This window comes from Malaclemys terrapin, chromosome 19, assembly GCF_027887155.1.
Source record: "Malaclemys terrapin pileata isolate rMalTer1 chromosome 19, rMalTer1.hap1, whole genome shotgun sequence".
NCBI classification, from domain to species: Eukaryota; Metazoa; Chordata; order Testudines; family Emydidae; genus Malaclemys; species Malaclemys terrapin.
This window is the reverse complement of record NC_071523.1, coordinates 13,669,806-13,689,443: the sequence shown is the minus strand read 5'-3', so window position 1 is coordinate 13,689,443 and position 19,638 is coordinate 13,669,806.

Sequence of the window (19,638 nt, the reverse complement as noted above, 5' to 3'; positions counted from 1 at the left end):
TGTGACATGGTATCAGCGCTTGGCTTTCCTGGGTACAGTACTAGGGCAGACAGGGGTGGAAAGGCAGAAGAAAAAGCACTTCATTTAGTCTTAGCTGATGCTCATCATTGTGTATATGTTGATGTTCGTGAGGATTTGTGTATGTCTGTGCGTATGTACACCCCCCTCATTAGTGTTTGCATATTAATGTGCATGCACCTCATCGGAGTATTTATTAAGAGAAATGTCTAGCAGAGTGAAAGTAGCAATCTCTTTAGCTAGGCTTTTATCCTGTCACCATGGTATCTGAGTGCCTTGGAAGTGGCAGTCAACAATCCAGAGTCCTAATTCCTGGCTATTCTGCCTTGTTGCATGACCACGAGCCAATCACTTAGCTTCCCTGGGCCTCAGCCTCCTCCACCTGTCAAATGGAGATACAATTTCCCTTCCTGTGAGGCACAGTTCATTACATGTTTGCAAAGTGCTTTGAGATCCTTGCATAGAAGGTGCCGGAGTAGGGAAGAGGACAGAGATGGACTCTTCATTCTTAGCATACCTGTGCACTGGAGCTGGAGGTAGAATTTCCAGCACAGGTTATTTTTACCCATGCTAGCTCTGATCACGCTGGCACACCTAAAACAGAAGCGTAGCTGTGGCCAGCACAAGTGGCAGGATCATAGTCGGGCTGGCTAGCCCATACCACCGCTGCAGCTACACTTCTATTTTTGGCACATGAGCTTGCTCCGACTTACCCTTAGAGTTAGAAAGGCTTAGAAGTCAAGGGCACATCGCCTGTTGGCACTGGAGCAAACTGTGACTCTCTATGAGTTTAAAAAGCTGGGATGGGGGTAGATAAAGAGGGGGGGGACATAATTTCCTCATTGTACCCCCTAGGATGCTCATTTTCCCAGCAGGAGCCCGAATGTGGAGGAGAGAGGGTCGAATATTCATTGCCATGCCCTGCGAGAGCAATGCGCATCTGAAGGGCGGAATCATGCTGGGGCAGACCAGAGTGATGCAGTGGATGGGAAGGGATGGCAGGAAGGTGGTGGAGAGGGGTCAGGATGCTGTAAAAGTTCGCCTCATACCATGCCAGGGCTAGGGCATCTGTGGAAGAAAATCACCCATCACATTTCCAGTTCCAGAGATCAATCATCCCTACACATTTAGCGGTTAAAACTGGGAAGAAAACTCTGGGGAAATTCAGCCGCAGTGGTTTGAAAAGCTGTCAGCATCTCTGCTCCGTACCACCCCAGACACACACCCAGACCCAGGGGAAAATAATGAGCCTTCACGTCCCAAGGCTGTAAATCTCTAACATTTTATAGAGGGATTGTACTAGGGGGATACTGCCAAAGAAATGCTTTGTCAGTGCCCTCCCTTGTTAGATGACTACAGTTCAGACATTGTCTGTGTCCACATGGCTCCTCTGTCACAGGCTGTCAAAGCTTCTCTGTGGCTTCTCTCTTTTGACAAGGCCCCCCAAGCAACATCTGGTTTGTTCTTGGCAGAGATGCCATACTTTCAGAAGGCAGTTTTTTCTTTTTCTTTTTTCCTCTTCCCCCCGTCTTCTCTCCCTCCCTCTCCTCTGCTAGAGGTTACGTATGCCAAGGATCACATTAAAAGCGACATGGCCACTGAACAGTTCTCTTGCAAACCTGTAGAAATGAACTCTGTCACCAAACGCGGCAGGACAACCTGGGATGCCCAACCTGGCTTGAAAGTGACCTCTTACTGGCTGTCCTCTTAACTTCACAGGGTGCATGGGCTGAAGTTTCCTCTTTGCCGTGCACACGTACCACACCAAGCGATGCTGTGTGCATGCACAGTGCAAGCCTGGCACAAACTACACAGGTGCTGCCATCACAAGTCACATATTGGCACCCTGACATGCACTGTGTACTCATATGCAGAGTATTAGAGCTTGGTCAAACACGGCAAAAACTATGCTGATACAGTTCCTAATGGCCCTTCTGTTTGATCATGCTCATGTCTCCCTTTAGTGGATGTCTGGGAATGTTTGGAGCCTGGTTGTTTTTCACAGGAATACCTGCATTACTCGAACTAGGGAACTGGTGAGCAAACAAGAATATTTGCTATTCACTGTCTGCGTAGTTCTCTGGTTTTCTCAGGTTCAGTCTTCCAATCAGGGAGCAAAAACAAGTGACTTGTGACCAATCACATACTGCAAATGGCAAATGCTGAATTGTCAGAGGGAGTAACTTTGATGACCAATGCATGAAATCGTTCATCCAAACTATTTAGCAAATGCTCACAAATAACTAATCTATTCACAGCGGGAGAAAAGGGCCTTGTCTGTCTCATGACTTATTTACAACCACCAGCTCTACTCTGCACACAGATATCCCACACAAACCATATTCACTCATTGCACAAACATGTGTGCTGCACTCATGGTGCCATGCACAAGCATATACACATTACATACACACAAACACGTGTACACATCAGATACATTGCCCTAAAGTAAATCTAATAAATGCACTGTAAAGACTGACCAAGTTTTAAAAGGCAGTTTGCAAGTATAATGGGGAAAAAAGCATTTTGAAAATTACGCTATTCCTACCGCTAGTCTGTTATCTATAGCACAGAGTTATCAATGGCTGCCGATAAGGACATGGAAACAGCTGCAATAGTGTAGAGACCAACACACAGCAAAGCAGTGACAGACCGGCACCGAGGGTCACCCAGCTGTTAGACGTATCCATATAAAGATGCACAGGCGCACACACAAAATAGACTCTGCATAAAAAAAGAGAGTAGGTCTCCCATATTTTATGCACTGAGAAAGCCTGGAAGAGCTAAAATATCAAACCCACACTCCACGTATATCAGGTTGTGAGATACAGTCTGCTGAAATATAAGCCCAGCTTTACGGGAGCAGTCATCAGAATTTCAGTCGCTAACATTTCAACCATATGGTGGCCCACGTCCCATCCCCAGGAGACTAACAGATGTGCCAACAGCTGAAGGGGCAGGGAGCTCTGTCTTCAGGTTCCATCACACATTTCATCTTTCACTAGGCAGGAAAGGCTCAGAACTAAGTTAGAGCCGTCCTATGGGGGGTGGGAGGAGCGGGAAATGGTCACCCAGGCAGACTTATCAAACCAACTGCCAATACATCAAACATACAGACATTTCTTACATGTGCCGTGCATTCAGGAGCAATGTGATTTTAACCATGTACTGTGGGATCAAGGTTAAAGCAGCATTGACATTAAAATCAGATGTATAACAAAGTTTAAATACACAAAAGACACTCAGATCTACCTATCCACCCACTCTTAAGTTTTTCAAGGTGCCTGTATATAAACACTTTAAAACAAAACGCTGATTAAGATGCAGATGGGAGCGTCATAGAAGGCTGATATAAAGTTGGCTTGAAAAAGTAACTGAATTAATTTATAAGTAAGGTATTGCTTTTAATTAGCTTTAATTTCCAAAGAAAATAATCTTTACATATCCATAAATTACTGCGCGCAATCCCCACCCAATCATTAATGCCAGTGAGTGTTCAGCTGGTGTAACCTGCGAGTGACAATACTGGACTGTATTTCACTGCGAGAATTCCTACTGTTCCCAGATATTTTAATTATAACAGCATTGACCCTGTCAGTGCTCAGTGAAAGAACATGGAAATCAAGTCCCATATTTGACTAATCCTCAGACTAACAAGAACCTGTTGCAGTTACCGGCAGAAATCCTATATGTATATAGTTAGTCTGTCTTTCTGTATAAAGGCATATACATTCATAGACACACACACACACACACACAATGAAATGTATTAAAACAATCTGGGCCATTCACTCCACTTCATTACAAACAGAGGGTCATTCTATTGACGTTAACCACAGCCTAGGTAAATGGACGGGCTTAAGGGAGTTCTGTAGGATCTGGTTGCAGGATACAATCCTTCCTCTGGGCTACGCTATGTGGAGCCACCCCATGGCTGCTTTGGTAGCTACAGCAGTCTTGGCAGGTCCTCTAATTACCCTTCCATGTAGTTACAGCTCTGCCAGCTGCTGTCCCTCCCTAATGCCTTGGGGTGGAAGGAGTCCCCATGACTCACTCCCCCTGCATTGGCTCCCACAGATTGCCTTCTTCACCCCCCATCCTGTTGCGTTCAGGACCATCGGCACACATGGTGGGGCGGGTCAGGCACTGATGTTCAAGAAACCCTTGGTGTCGGAACCCAGCCAGCCCTGGAACCATGACATGTCACAGATGGCATTTTCCCGGACCTATACTTCTATTTGCAGAATGAAATCCAGGGAAAAGGGGATTCTCAAACATTCCATCGTCGTGATTGTATAGAGGAAGCTCCAAAAGAAACTCTGAAATGTTTTTCAGCTAAGACATGAACCTCCCACCTTTATCCCCCTCCTGAGCAACTAAACCCAGAACTGGCTTGTATCTTAGGAGAGAGTCTAGGTGGTTCTCTTCTCTCTCCAGGAAACAAACATATTGCCTTTAAATCCCCCTTTCCTGGAGACTTTATTGTTACATAAAAGCAGCAGCAGCACCTCCTATTGTAATAACATTATCTTTGTCTCCTGGACAATATGGTAAAATATTTAGCCCTGCACGGTTACAAACAAGGCTGTCCCACAACAATATCAGTTTACCTTGCCTCCAGCATGAAGCACCTGCTTGACATACAAAACAAGGGGGGATTGCTGCTCTGGTTGGAATATTTTCAGTGTTTTAATCCCATTGTTGGTAGGATGTACACAGCAGGCTGATGGCTGATGGAGTCTTTCCTCAAGCCAGACTCTTGCCAAAGGCCTGAGCGAAGGACCTGAGGATGAATGAGAAGGGCCAGGTCACTTTTACTTTTATTTAAGGAGAAGAGAATATTTGTGTGTCATTCTGAACTCCCCTTGCCCCCCAAAGCTCTACATGTTGATGGAAGATGACAGAATATTTAAATCCTGGAATGGTGAGCAGAGCCCTGGAAAGCAATTAAAGGCCTCACCTCTCAGATCACAGAGGAGCCACAGAACCCAGACCTTAACTGAGAAGGGGGGGGCAGGAAATGAACAAACAGGGAAGGAGGTATAGGTCATAGGACCAGAATGAGGGAACGAGAAGGGGAGAATGAGCAGAGAACTCTGATGATGCCCAATGCTCCAAGGAGAAGTCCAAGGAGTCAGTGGACACCCTCTCAGAGAAACTCTGATCTGACGCGTGCACAAAGGCCCCACAGTCAAAGAGAATCCCCCTTTGTCAGCTTTCTCCTATCCTGGAGGGTGAAATCCTCTATTTTTCCACAGAGTATGCAGCAGTACACAAGCTTCCCCCACACCATCAGGCCAGCCAGGGGACCTCAACGCTGCTCTGAAGGAATTGCCTTTAGTTCTGTGACAGAGGTTGGCCCCCCATAGTCCAGTCATTCCTTAGCTTCTGTGCCAACAGGGGACCAGATCATCAGCTGGGGTAAGTCAACATAGCTCCGCTGGGTCCGATGCAGTTAGACTGATTTACACTGGCCCAGGGTTTCCAGTTAGTGCCATAGTTTTGTTACGTGGACGCTTGTCCATCGGGAACTGGACTTTTTGTAGCCACTGACCAGCCTGAGAGGATAACCTCTACCAGTCAGTACTTTCATGGCCAATTTTAATGCCGTGTCTCCTATTACTGATCCCCTGAGCTACCCAACCCTGCCACAACCTTGTTTGCTATCTGCCAAGTGCTGCGCTGTTTGTTCACGTCAATAAGATTCACATTCTCCATTTAAAATCAAGGTGGGACCCACAGCATACGATGCCCCAAAGAGGGGTGGGGTGGAGATCCAGGGCCTGAGAAAGATGGCCAGGGGAACAGGTAATACTGGCGGTGGATGGGAAGAATAAGATAACATTTTGGACACAGGGGTCCTGAGGCTGAATGGCGCGCGGGGCTCCCTCAGTTCCCTTTGATTTCAGCAGAGGCTTACCCAGGCAGCCAGCACCTCACAGAATCAGGCCAATGGGAAGCGATGAAAATGCCCCTACGCTCAGCACCCCATAGGCACATGCTGGGGCATTCAGCATGCTCTCCAAGAACTGACACGTACTGAATGATCATCAGCAGGGGGGTTCTTTGGAGGTCTCCTATCCAAGTACAGGTTTGGCCTGATCCTGCTTAGCTTGTGATAGCAGACAAAAATCACAATAGTAACTCCCTACTATCTCCATTCCCGCTGCTTCCCTCTCCCCACATGCAAACACACACCAGTGCTTCCCATTATCCAGCTCTGTCCTCACTTCAAACTGCCGACTGTATCAACAGTCTGCCCATCTCTGCACTACAGCTCCGAAGGGGCTCCAGGAGCCAGAAAGGTGCTATAAAGCCCAGGGAAAGCGCGGCTTAATGAGCTACTAGGCATGGCTTATGTCTCTGGTGCATAGAGGTCAAGTGGTACTATGCAAAAGAAAAAATGAGGTTTATGGCCCTTCAAAAATGTTTGTTATTGTTTAAAACACACATATGCACGTATTAAAAGCCCCATATGAAAAATACAAGTCTCAGCCTAAAAAATGGAAAACAAGTGTCCACTGATTAGCGAGACCAGAATTACTCTGCCTTTGCCCGCACCTCTGCCAGCCAGAGCTGAAGTTTCTCATAATTTTGCCAGCTGTCACATTCCTCCTAAAGATGAGCTCATGCTGCCAGAATCGGGGGAGTGTTTGAATTAAGGGTTTTGGTTCAGTGAATTACATTTGTAAAATTTGGGGGTCCAGATCCAATTTTGTATTTTGGACCCCACCCCAAATTTCTGCGGTGTTCAGATCAGACTTTTGGTTCAGACCATCTCTAGTCCCTGGGAAAGGCAGCAGCTGCTGGTTTTATTCTCTCCCCAATTCTCGTGATTCCGCAGGTACTTTTTCCATTTGTTATTGTGCCTCATCAAGTGAACTCAAAGGGAAGGCTAACAAAATCTCATCCCGAGGACTGAGACGGCCCCTGCTCTCTCTGCTCTGGTTCAGTGCTACCTCAACACTACGCAGGTTCTATGTGTCAAGGTCTTCTCTGGATCAGCAGTCCTGAAAGGACACAGCTCAGTGCAATGCTCAGGGTCAGCATCAAAGCAGAATTGACAAGAATGTGTGTGACTGGATGAACGCAACTTTTTTTTCATTTTGAAGTCAGAGGCTCCACGATGCCAGAGTGACTGGATGTTTTAATCAATTGTAGGGTGACCAGACAGCAAGTGTGAAAAATTGGGACGGGGTGGGGGGTAATAGGAGCCTATATAAGAAAAAGACCCAAAAATCAGGACTATCCCTATAAAATCAGGACATCTGGTCACCCTAAGATTCAGTTGTGCATTTGGGTTTAAGGAGAGGGGGTTGTTTTAGGGAGTAGCAGATGCTTCATATCTATCTATCAAATATATGGTGTTTCTATACTGCCCATTACTATGATGTCTAGGTGCCACTCTAATTTCAGACTAGTATCAGGGGGTAGCCGTGTTAGTCTGTATCTACAAAAACAACAAAGAGTCTGGTGGCACCTTAAAGACTAACAGATTTATTTGGGCATAAGCTTTCGTGAGTAAAAACCTCACTTCTTCCGATGCATAGAGACTGTGATTGATCACAGAGTACAAGGGAGCATGGCTCACCACCATGTTAGCTAATCACCCCCTCCTCCCCTCTTGGCTTCTTAGTGAAACTGATGCCTTCATTTATGACATCCCAGGGATACCACAAGTGTCAGAGCTTGTCTACACAGGGAAATTTACTGGCATAATGATGGTGCTCTGCTAAAGTTATACCCATAAAACTCCCAGTGTGGACACTCTTATCCTGGAAGAACAGTGCCTTTTCCCAGGTTAGTTTATATTGCTTTGGAAGCGGCATAACCATAAACTAAATCGGAAAAAGGCACTGTTCTTCTAGTATAAGAATGTCCACAAGGGAACTATACGGTGTGGTGTAGTTAACAGAGCACTGGATTGGGGCTTAAGAGATCTAGATTCTACTCCTGGCTCTGCCACAGTCTGGCTGAGCAACTCTGGGCAAACGACACTGAATTCCTCTGTACACAGCTTTGAGCTCTACTGAAGAAAAGCACTACAGCTCAGTGGTTTGAGCATTGGCCTGCTAAACCCAAGGTTATGAGTTCAATCCTTAAGGGAGCCACTTAGGAATTTGGGGCAAAATCAGTACTTGGTCCTGCTAGTGAAGGCAGGGGGCTGGACTCAATGACCTTTCAGTTCTAGGAAATAAAATATCTCCATTATATTATTATACTACAGAAGAGGTAGGTTTCTGGTGTGAATACTCACAATTGCAAATTCTCAATTCATTTTGGTGAGCCCCACCCTGTGTTTTAAATGGGAAGGAAATACACTCCCAGCTCGGCTCTCTGTGGAACTTGTGTGAGAAAGGACAGCATATTTAGGATGTATTTTGTAAAGAAGAGAGGGCATTGGAGGGCAACATGCACATAGCCTGGGAGGGGGAAACAGCATGCTGAACTCCCCTCTAACATCCCACAGAAAACTCCTCCAGGAGCCCCACTCCAGTATCACCTCCTCCAGAAGCTGCCCCATAGCCCTCTGCAATAACACCTGGAACCCATATCCCATTACAAGATGAAATGCATGAAAATCAAAGGACAAAGTTGCCCCACTCTCAGGAGAGCAAGCCAGAGCCTGGGATAATTAGCTGTTCTCTGACTGCTGCTAACCACCCCTCCTCCTTACCATTTCCCATGACTTCTCACCTGCAATCACAGTCCCTCTGCTGCCAAACAGAATCCCCCAGTTCCTCCTATGTCTGGATCTCCTATTTGGGTGTCCAGAACTCCCCAGCATGTTTAATTTCCAGCCCAAATACACCCCAGGAGGCTTTGAGGGCGTCTCCCACTGTAATTAACAAGGAGCAAAATCTTTTGAGACATATTAGCACTGCTGCAGGCAGGCTGCAGATGGAAAATAAATGGGTTCAGGAGCTCTGGGGACATTAGTAGGTCTGCAGACAAGGAGGCAGCAACAGGAAAGAAATACAGCTAAACAATAGGGAGATGATATTTACTTTGTCTCCTCTAAGCAGGGGAGAGAGAGGAAAATTCCAGACTCAGAGGGAGACGTTTACTCCCTAGCTCCCAGTTTTGTAGAAGTGCCCGTTGCACCCTGGAACAGGGCTGGGTTTTGAGTCTCAAAGGCCTCTAGCAATAGCAGGGGCCCAAGCTGTCAGAGGGGAGGAATGAGCTGGGAGTTGCCTGTAATCCCAGTGCCAGAAAGTCAGAATGGGCTGTGCCTATGAATTGCGTGTCTGCTATGCATGGGCCCCAAGCAGATATGTTGCTGGACTGGGTTCAGTACTGACCCTGCCCAGAATGATCAGCGCTCAACAACTCTCCAACTCTAGGGGCAGGCCAGGACAATAGGTAAGACAGAGTCCTAAAAATGACACACACACACCCAGTTTCTCTACGCTACTATCACAGTGTTTTCCCCGTACGCCGTAGGAACTCGCTGTAAAACAGGGGCATTTCCCTCTAACAGGCCAACCAATAAATCAGGTCTTTTCTCCACCCTCCAGTGTCAGCTCTCAGCATCTAAAGCAGACATATCACAACCCCAGAGATGATGCCCACTGAAAGGAGCCCACCCACATCCCCTTCTGACAAGGGACACAAAGGCTCAGGCACAGTAGAAAGCGGCATGCAAGGAAATGAACAAGCTGAAATAAGGGTGAAATGTCAACTAAGGTCTGCACAGCACTTGGAATAAAGGTACCTACGAGCATAACTCTGCCGGTAACTGCAGATAAGATCAGCCTGGGCACTGCATTAGTCATTATTATAAAAAATTCAACTTTACTCCCAACCATTCAGTAAAACTACAATTAACATACTATCGCCTTGTGTGTCTGGCCTAGCTCCGCTTACAAACAGCACCCTGCATGCATATCCCAGGATACAGCTGTCACACAGGACACCCATAGCTGCATGCAAGAGGGACGCTGGAGAAGGAGGGGCGCCAGAAGGATATGAACCTGTCTGGGGTAACAGGGCATGGCACAGATAATCAAGCTCTGGGATGATATACCATGATGGGGTTTTCATACCAGCATAGATAGATGGGGATAAACAGACAGACAGATAGGGTGAATGGGGATGGAGAGAGAGAGAGAGAGAATGGGGATGGGAATAGATAGATAGATAGGATGGGAACAGACAGATAGGGTGAATGGGGATGGATAGATTTGTCTTTGTAGGAGTGTTGTTGCACCTGGTCTCTGCAGAACAGAGGGGGTTAACTTTGTTCTGTCTCTCCCCCCCCCCCCCCCCCCCCCCCCCCCCCCCGCTGATCACCATCTGAGCCCAGCCAGGCTCTAGAATTGCCTGCAGACCCCTGGCCCCAGCTGCAGCTTGGGGGTTGGCCTAGGGCTGCTGGCCCAGCCTCCCAGCGGTAGGTGAAGGGGCCGGGGGGGTGACGGGCAAGCGGGGCCGGCAGGCTGGGGGTTCGGGGGCTCTTGCCCTCTGCTTGGGGCTGAACCTTCCCGGTCTGTCTGTCCCTGCGCCTCGTCGTGGCTCTGGAAACCCCCTGCGCTGGGTCCCCGCCTCCGCCGGCTGTTGGCAGCGACCCCGGAGCCGCAGCGCAGCCGCCGGGGGAGAGGTAATAAATAACCCGGGGAGAGAGGCGCGGAGCCCGGCGGGCGGTGCAGACTCTGACCTGACAAATACCCGCTGGAAAATCATCACCTCCCACCCCCAGGAGCCTGGAGCCAGCCCCGGCCCCAGACGGGGGGTGGAGGGAGGGACGCGCAAACAAGGCTGGCCCGGCCGGCGCTGGGGCGCACAGGAGCCAGGCAGCGCCGCCAGGCTCAAGCCCCCAGCCGGGCGCCCCGCAGGGCATCCCGCCCCCCGCCCCAGCGGCTGCACGGGCAGCAGCTGACCCGCAAAAATCATCGTGATGATGGAGGAGGAGCCCGAGCCAGGGGGCACCGGGAGAGGAGGGGGTCAGGAAGGGATGGGGGAGCGGGGAGGTGGCTAAGGGCATGGGGGAGAGGGGATGGAGACTAGGAAGAGGGCAGGTGGATGGGGTATAGGGAAGGGAGGGATGGAGAGGGTGGGGGTTAGGGGGGAGAAGGAAGAGGTAAAGGAGCAATCAGAGAAAGGGCGTAAAGGCAGAGAAAAGGGCAGGAGAGAAATTTTTAAAAGGGGGAAGAAAAAACAGAAATCAGGGAAAGGAGAGGAAAAAGGGAGACTGAGTGAGGAAGAGAAGGAAACAGCAATAAAAAAGAAAAGGCAGAATAGAAGGAACAGGGAGACAGAGGAGGGAAAAGGCAAGAAGCAAAATAAGGAAAGACTTAGATCTGGCAAGGTATTTTTGAACCCCACAAGTAGGGACTGGGGGGGGGGGGTTAGCTGCTTCTCCCACAGCCACCAGAATGCCCCCTTTCCAGGGATTCCCCCAGATCACTTTCCAGTGTGATTCCTCCCACACTTTTTGGTTGCATTTCTCAGTCATGCTCTTGCTAAACCAAGTTCTGGGGTGACTCTATGCTTGACAGAATGGGATGGTTTGTTGGGGTTTCTTTTGGTTTTAGAATTTTGACAGACAATATTGGTGTTTATTTGTAAGCGTTTTTTAAATTTTGATCAATTTAAATGTTCATTGTTGTAGGACGTGGGGGGGGGGGGGGCTGAGACAATGTGGGGGCCAGACAGTAGCTATTTAATGATAGGAGGTGTTGAAATTCAAAAAGTTAAAGCTTTATCACTGTTAAAACACAAATTGTCAACATCACATGTCAAAATATCTAAAATAAATGTCCTCAAATCAAACTCTAAGAAGTTCTCAAGCAGCATTTTTCTTACTTTATCTGTAAATTAAGATGATCATGGATGGAAATATTTTTTCACCACTTTGTGTGTAGATGGGGAAATCAACGTTTACCAACATTTATCGATAAAAATCAAATCCTTCCAAGCCTAGGTAACTCCTGTGTTAGCCTCACAGCAGGTTCGGGAAGCTACTGCAAGCAGTTCAGCAAAGTGATCTCAGCACCCCCTGAAGTGTAATTTGTGGGGGAAAGAAGGGGAGAGTCTGATACAGAACATTGGGGGGGGGGGAGATTGGAGATAAATTCTGTAAAGGGATCAGGGCCAGATTTCCAAATACTCAGCACCTACAACAGGGGCCAGGATTTTCCAAAAAGCTCAGCTTAGAAACATGTGTCCCTTTGGTGGTTACCTAGCCCTGCACCCCTACCCCCACTCTCACTGTGGAAGTAACCCCTCCTCCCCATTTTCCAGGGAGGGAGAGAAATTTTTCTTTTTCTGCTGTGCGATAAAGTCTGATTATAAAGAATATAACATGGAGCGCAGCTTGTGTTCCAATTGGTGGAAAGCCTGTTGTTAACCAACAGGGAACTATTTATTCTCCAGCTCTGCCGATGCTCCATGGTCAATAATGATAAAGAAAAAAGAAAGAGTTGAGGCCATTATAAAGAAGCAATCGCATTATAGAGAAGCAGCGGCAGCAGCCCCTTCAGAATCTATGATTCCCAGAGGTCACGTCTGGTAGGCTCAGAGCACTGGCCACTGCCGGTATTTTCCCTGCACTATTAACCCAGCATCCAGTTTTGCTTGCCAGAAATGACTGATTTCTCCAGCAATCATCAGTCGGGAGACAGAGCAGTGCGTTCCTGCAGCTGCACCATCTCTGGTGATATTTAATAAATAAAATAGCCAGATGGTTGACCGGTTCCTCCAGAGGGATGGGGGAAAGATGCATCTCTGTTTATTGTGACTGAATATCAGCTGCTCCCCAACTCCGACACACATTCATACACTTCAACCCACACACACAGGCTCACCCTAAGCCAGGCTCAGTTGCATATCTACTTGCCCACGCAGGGCCTGATCCTGCACATTAGTCTATGGGAGCTTTGCCGTGGCTAAAAGGGAGCAGGATCGGGCCCATGCAGCTTTATAAAGTTCTGACTGATCGACATAACCAAATGGCGCATAGGGGCATTGGCTGCCCTGCCCCCTTTCCCACAGCAAACAGCATGTGCCAAGGAGAGGTACCTTTTGCCCCGCAGCACAGGCAAGCTGTTTATATCTTAAGGTTTTTATTAAGCCTGGCTACAACTGCCACCCTAGTTTCCTGCTGCAATGGGCTGGCCAACATCACGTACCTCTTTGGTCATCCAGCCTGTTATGAGGGCAACATGATATGATGCATCATCCCTGCAAAATGCAAGCCCCCATGATACAGCTTCCCCACATGAGGCAGCATTTTGCCCCATGCCTTGCCATGTCCTCAATCCCTATGTAATACTCATAGCCTTCCTCTGACTCCATGTGGCTCAGGGAAAAGCGCCCAACCCAATTTATTCCTCACTGCCTACACCAGGATCACTTAAATCATGTCCAGTAAAGGGGGAGGTGGAGATGTTATTTTTAGGGTTGTCATGGATTTCACAGAACACAAAAAAATTACCCTCTTTGCCATGAAAAACGTCACATCTCTGGGAAATCCATACTTTCTGCCAGTACTGCACACAGGCAGAGAAAAGCCCTAGACATAGCTGCAACAGAGCAGTATGACAGGGATGAGGGAGTGCCGGAGGCAGGTGGGTGACAGCTGTGACCAGGGACAGCTGGTGGGCTTTCTCAGGCTGAGCTGGCAGACCAGATCACTAAGTGGACTGGGTAAAAAGAAGAGACAAGCTTAGGGGAAAGTGGGCCAGACTCTCCCAAAAGAAACAATGCCGTTTTCTCAGGGGAGGCGAGGGTTCGCTTTCTCATATGTTCTTAGATCATCTTTCCCCTCTTCTTTCCACAGCAGGCAGAGGTCTAGACTGGGGTTTTCAAAGCAATCTAAGGGAGTTAGGTGCCCAGCTCATGGGAATTAGGATTTTGAAAAGTGCCTCATGCTCTGTCCACACTAGGAAAACAGGTATATTTTAGTTCATGTTGAAATCTTAGTGTAGAGAAGGCAGTTGTAGTTTTAACATGTGTTAACAGGTTGAGGGAACCCCCTAAGTTATCATTTTAATGTGTTCACTCACACATTTGAAAAATACACATTTTTCCAAGGAAGAAAAGTCAGTAGGGTGCCAACTCCCTTAAGCACATTTGAAAATCCCACCCTAGGCTGCAGGACAGGTTTCTTCTTTCAGCTGCCTGATTTGGGGAACTAAGGCATTGAAAAACTAGGGAGAAGAGAAAACTTCAAGGATTCAGGAGTAGAGGGAGCTGACCCTTCACCCCCGCACGTTTCCCAGACAAAGCAGCACAGTTAACAAACCAAAGTTCCAACATGCCAAAAAGTGAGTGGAAATTCATCATTTCTCCCTTCAGGTACAGACAGAAACATTACTAGCAACTGAAAACGCATCATTCAATTGATGCTGGGCATTGAAACCCATGTTCCCGAAATGTGACGCTGCCTTTCCCCATGATGTTTTGATCTATGAAAAATGACACATTTTTCGCAATAAAAAAAATATTCCAGCCTGAATGGTGAGTTGTTTTAAGAGCAGAACCCGAACAAAAGGTGCTTCCCATCCAGAAGGAGGAGTAGCCTGGCTTTAAGTGCAATCACTAAATAAATCTCTTGTAAGAGGAGAGATCAGAGGCTAGATACGGAAGAATAAACAGGAGAGGGAAGAGATATACCAGCCCTGTTCTCCCACTGCAGGAGACAAGTAACTCCCATTGACTCCGCTGGCTCCTCAGATATCCTGCAGCAAGAGAATTGGGCCCCAAGACTTACTCATGGTTTTTGGGTGAGTCAGGGCTGGTGTGAGCAAATCCAGCCCCTCCACCCCCACTTCTGAAGCCAGTAAATGGGGCTCCCTATGGGCTTTAAAAAAAAAAAGAAGTTAAAATTGGTGCTTGGGCAGAAAGCCATGTCTCTCTGCTTGTGCCCTGACGCCTGTCTACCTATCATGCGATATCTTGTGGAAGAACTTTTGGGGGCAGGGGTATAAATCATAATAAAGCTATAGCGTAGTGTATAAATCATAATAAAATAATGGTAAGGAGAACTAATATTAAGAGAGGAATTGTGTGTGTGTGTGTGTGTGTGTGTGTGGAGAGAGAGTGCAGACACACACATGGAAAGAGAAGCAGGTTGTTGCTATACTTCAAAGTAGATTCCCCCCCCCCAATTTTTGCAGTCAATATTTTGACTCCACTGCCACACCCTGCCACACACCCCTACCCCTGGTTGCAGCGTAGAAAGACAGTGAATAAATATGTACAGGTATTATACTACCCAGGCATCATGAACTGACACTGCAGTGGGAGTTTAAAAATATCGGACTCCCACAGCTACTGTGTCTATCTGTATATAAAGCCTTCTTCCCCTTTAGTTTGTGTTGCATTATGTCATGTAAACAATTCATGGAACAGGTGTTAAGCTGACCACAATAGACAACTAATCCTTTCCACCAGCACCTCTAAATAACTCCCACCCTGGCCACTGCTTCCCTTGAAGAGGCCATTGCAGGACAAACAATAAAAACTGATCCGGTCTAGAGATCACGCCACGAGGAGCCACTGAGCTCATAACACACTAGTGGCTGTCAGGGTAAAAACTGACTCCGCAGACTTAGCCTAGGGGCTGCACGAGTTTTCCAGTCACCCCATTCCATTAGGATTTCAGTGCACTTGCAAAAAGGGGAACTTCGAATGCTGTTACCTGGGCAGCTCTAATTTTCCATTCCTGTGTCGCTCATAGGGAAAGCTGACAAACAGAGGCAAGAGAGAGGAGGGAAAAATCCTATGGCATGTGCTGTGCTCACAGTAAAGAAACAAAAAGGGACAAACCAAATTGTGTGTCCAGCATGACACCCGTCCACACATACGCTATACATATATAAAAGATGGGGATATCTGTTTGTATCTGTGGGGATGGGTGGATGGATGGAGGGAAGGGGAGCGAGAAAGACTTTAGACCGTACATTGCGAGGGGCAGGGATCTGATTTTCCTGCAGTATAAAGGGCTTAGTACCCTGTTGGTGCAATACAGAAAAGCCAGAGACAGACAGACGGATAAATAGATCAATAGAAGGGCAGTAGCATTAGGCACTTAGTTGTAATAGAATGCAGAGTTTGATGCACTCCCCAAATCCCAGGATTTATTAAACAGGGCTCTGCTACTACCACTTCTAACGCAATAAAGCTCAAAGTGTTAAAGGAGCAGATTCTGCTTTTTATCTCCTTTGTTCTGGGGGCCCTTTTTAATCTGGAGCTGTCTGAGTGTGGGAGAGGGCTATGCTGATGATCTACTACCTGGCAAGAGAGAGCTTGGTTCCCCCCTCACTTTATCACTTGGAACTTGTATCATTTGTAACCTCTTGTTTTGTTTTTAAACTGCACTTGGAACCAGAGGGGGAGAGGGGGAGAACTGGTTTGGCGAAAACTCTATACAAGTCTATAATTACAAAAGCACAAACAAGCCTTGTAAAAAGTGGGAGAACAGCTGACATAAGAGATGAGCGACGAGGCCAGGATCCCACGCTACATGTAACCAAGACACTGTGCCACAGCCCACAGGCATCTGTCTGCCCACCCTGTGAGCAGGTAAATACAGCACCATGACAGGTTGTGATCATGGTTCTCTCTCCACACAGGAGGCATCTCAGCATGCCCTTGCGCATCTGTGGGTTTGTTGTGTTTTTATTGCATTTTTAATGTGACTTTAGTGCAGGTGAAATGTGCCAGGTTGATGGCACTGGTTACCTAAGGTTTCTTTCTGTCCACTGACCAAGTACTATTCAGGTAGCAGCAGAAAAACCTTTCCCCAGCACTGTCCTGGCAACATGCATCATCCCTAACTTGGACAGACATGCTCTAGGGTGAGAAGGGAGTTTACTATCAGCCACCCAGACCTTGGCCTCTCTAACAAGGTCAAAGGGGTCAATTAGCACTAATTGCAGTGGCAGGCTTTGGGACAGCCACCCTCTGGGGACAGGACCCAGAGCATTATGCCTCTAATATATGTTGTATGGAGGCATTTGGTGATGACAGACATTTAAATGAGGAAAGAAATACATGTAAGAGACCATCCAGAAGGACCTGTCAACCACAGGTAGGAGCAGAGATCTGGCTAAGATGGCAAACTCATCCTGCCAGAAGTCATGAGTGCTGTGCAGACCATCTCTTCCAATACAGTTGTCCTATCCCACCCCTCCCACAACACTCTGAACAGTTAGAGATCTGACTCTAACTGTACCCAGATTGCTTGCAGACTAGCCAAGTACCATAGAACTCTGTTTTATAAACTAATCGGCGATTAAGGAGATTGTAAAAATCAACAAGTTTAAAATTACAGTAGATACAGTGTATAAACTGCAGTACGGTGCACCACCTCACTTTCTTCCTGTCCTTCAAACCACTGCAAAGTAATCTCCAATGCACTGAGAAGGGATGCCCACTTCTTCTTCATCAACATCACTTTCCTTACATGATTTTTTTCTCCCATTGGGAAAAATGGCTCATATAACTGGCCACTGGTACAATTTGTGTTTATAAAAATCGAGGTGCTACTTCACTGATTGGCAGATGGTTGGCTTATCTGATTCTCCATGAGCAGCGTGGTTACCTAATAACCTATGGGTAGCTTGATCAACAGTTTACCTGGTTAGCTGCGTGAGCTGGGATGACCTCATTGTGCATGAGTCGCAGGGGAGGTCAAGGTACAAAATGTTTCATGGGCTGAGCTACCCAATTATAGTTCAGTAGCCAGAAGGGTCAAATTTCCCAATTACTGAGTAGTTGGTAGTAGGGTCAGGTTACCCACCCGGTGGGTTGCGGGGTGGGATAGACTATCCATTTACCAAGTGGATATTTAAATCCCTGATAACCTACACTGAAATCCAAGGGAAAACATATTTTTAAATTATTTTTAAGAGAAATAAAACCAATCTGTGTTATTCTTTATGGCTGTGTATGTATTTGTTTCTCTGTCACTCCATTCCCACCCCTCTCCCAACCTGTTTTGAATTTTTAATGCATGCTGTTTCCAATGTCAGCCGTTTTTCTTGTGAAGGTTTTTTGACATAACTTTCTATCGTTATATCCTTTTGTTGTTGCCGTTCCCCATTCTTGTTAGGTGCGCCGCTCCCCTAATGAAGCAAGTCTCCTGCCAGGATAATAATAATAAAAAAAAATAGATCCAGGGCTGCAGTGAATAACAGAGTGCTTATGTGTGATTAGGGATGGGGGTGCCACACACAGAAGTGCTCTAGCAGCCTGTTCCTCATGGGCTCCCCATCTGTATCCTTTTCCCTGCACATCTGCACAGTATTTATACCACTCCAACATCGTCATGTGGCAAAGCATTAAGGACGCCTAGGAGACGTGTGTTCTTCAAGGGCCAAAGCAGAGCTGTGGGACCTTTTGTCCTGTGGGGAAACTGGGTTATGACTGCCCAATATTCATTGTGAAATGCTGGTACTTGACCCCATCTACAATTACCTATCTAGAGTCTTCCCCTTTTTCATCTCCAACCATCAGCTCTTAATAAAGGAGAAGATACTTGATTCTTGGTGTTGGTAAAGAGCACCAGTAGAGCCCAGAACAGACCAAATGCCAACGATCCTGGCTATTTTGCCTTTAACATGCCCCCTTCCAGCGTTGAACTTCCAAAAGCATGAGAGCCCTTTAGTGGTATGTGCATGTTAGCAGGGCCGGTGCAAGGAAGTTTCACGCCCTAGGCAAAACTTCCACCGTGCGCCCCCCCCCCCCAGCCCTGCGGCAGCTCCCTGCCCCCCCTCCACCCTGAGGAGCCCCCGCCGCGGCAGCTCCCCCCCGCCCTCAGGACCCCCCCCCGCGGCAGCTCTCCCCCCCACCGCCCCTGGGCTGCCGGCAGCGTGCTGACCCAGGGGAACCCCTGGGCTGCCTGCCGGCGGCTCAGACTCCCTCTCCCTCCCAGCGCAGCGGCCGCTGTAAAAAAAAAAAAAAAAAAAATTGGGGGCGCCGCTTTTTGGCTCCCCCAAATTTTGGTGCCCTAGGCAACCGCCTAGTTGGCCTAAATGGTAGCACTGGCCCTGCATGTTAGCTTCTTTCAAGCAGCAGCAGCTAGAGAAAAGCCTCACAGCATCATAGCCTGTTCTAAAACCAACAGCCCCACCGACCTTTAGTGACTCTGAATTCTTGGACCCCCCTTCTGGTCTTTCAGAGGAGGCCATGAGTGAAACATGCCATGACCCCTCATGAGCTGAATTGTTTAGCTGAAGAACCTCAATTATGTATTTTAGAATCATAGAATATCAGGGTTGGAAGAGACCTCAGGAGGTCATCTAGTCCAACCCCTTGCTCAAAGCAGGACCAACACCAACTAAATCATCCCAGCCAGGACTTTGTCAAGCCTGACCTTAAAAACCTCTAAGGATGAAGATTCCACCACCTCCCTAGGTAACGCATTCCAGTGCTTCACCACCCTCCTAGTGAAATAGTGTTTCCTAATATCCAACCTAGACTTCCCTCACTGCAACTTGAGACCATTGCTCCTTGTTCTGTCATCTGCCCCCACAAAGAACAGCCAAGCTTCATCCTCTTTGGAACCCCCCTTCACGTAGTTGAAGGCTGCTATCAAATCCCCCCTCACTCTTCTCTTCTGCAGACTAAACAAGCCCAGTTTCCTCAGCTTCTCCTCCTTTATTCCCCTCCCCTCCT